This window comes from Vombatus ursinus, unplaced genomic scaffold (genome assembly GCF_900497805.2).
Source record: "Vombatus ursinus unplaced genomic scaffold, bare-nosed wombat genome assembly UNPS02009573.1, whole genome shotgun sequence".
Taxonomy (NCBI): domain Eukaryota; kingdom Metazoa; phylum Chordata; class Mammalia; order Diprotodontia; family Vombatidae; genus Vombatus; species Vombatus ursinus.
In genome coordinates this window covers 266,337-267,857 of record NW_020949351.1, presented here as the reverse complement: position 1 = coordinate 267,857, position 1,521 = coordinate 266,337, and positions in this window count along the sequence as shown.

Sequence of the window (1,521 nt, the reverse complement as noted above, 5' to 3'; positions counted from 1 at the left end):
GAGAGAGAGAGAGAGAGAGAGAGAGAGAGAGAGAGAGAGAGAGAAGAATCGGTAGAAGAAAGGGGCCTCTCAAGACTGAACCAAGTCCATACCTGGGAACTGCATAGGGAGAAGGTGCAGTCCTCCAACACCTTTGGACCCAGCAGCGGTTCCTTAACATTAGAAAAGTTTTTGTGTTCAGACCTGCTTTCAAGTATTTAAAAAAAAATGTTAGGGGGAAGAAGACTGGTTTACTTGGTCTTCAATAACAAAACTAGGGCAGCTAGATGGAGAGAGTGCTGGGCCTGGAGTCAGGAAGAATCCTGAGTTCAAATGTGACCTCAGATATTTACTAGCTATGTGACCTTGGGCAAGTCATTTAACCCTATTTGTCTCAGTTTCCTCTTCTGTATAATGAGCTGGAATATTTTTGCCAAGAAAATGCCAAATGGAGTCACGAAGAGTCTGGTGTGACTGAACAACAAACAACAGCAAAACTAGGCACAAGGAGTAAAAGTTTCAGAGAGGCAAATTTTGGCTTGATATAAAGGAAAATTTCTTAAGGATTAGAATTGTCCAAAACTATAACGTACCATGGAAGCGGAAAAATGGTACAAAAGGCAGTGGCTTCCCCTTCATAGGAGGAATTCAATCAGATGCTATCTCATACCTTGTAGTGGAAATCACAGAATGGATTCCTTCTTAGGGAACTCTGAGGTTTCTTGCAAATCAGAAATTTTATTACCATGTTCTTGTTACTTGATTTGTTACATATTAGAGGACCGGGAAGTCCTAGAACCATATTAAAATCACTTCTCCTTTTCCACACTCATTGTATAAGCCCTTTACTCTCTCACTTTTAGTTTATAGTTAAGGGACAAGTTGATGTCTTTTGTTTTTATAAGAGATCTTTCTCCCTCTCTCTTCTTCCCTCTCTTTCTCATCTTTATTCTGGGTGGTTACTCCCTTATCCCTATGCCTATTACACTTCTGCCTGAGAATACAATTAATGTGCCAGTATTAGGAGAGGCCATGTGCTATAGTGATTAGAAACTTGAAGTTGAATTCAGATAGACCTGGGTTCAGGTCCTACCTCTGACACATATGGGTTGTGTATGATCCTAGGAAAATCACTTTGTTAGTGCTCTAGGCAACTCTGTAAGGCTATAAGTTGCAGAGAAGGTACCAATCTGCTTTAAAGGAGAGAGTTTCCTCACCTTATACTAAAAAAATCCAAGTTCATCCTCAATTATTATGATAAGCACCACCTGGTCAAACTGAATTAATTTGTGCCATCTGGACCTATAGGAGTAAAGCTGGGTTGAAAAGACATAAGGGCACTTCAAGAGTCAACTAATTCAGGTGGATTTATCCACCCATCTTTTTCTTCCCTTCTCTTTCCATTCTGCAGTTAAAACTGGATGCCTCAGCCTTTCCATTAACCTTTTTTTATTTTTAGAGATGTGAAAACTTGAGGTGAGGAATAACACAAAGAAATGTGTTGTTGGAAACATGCTTCCTCCCCACCCCATGGCTTTTTTC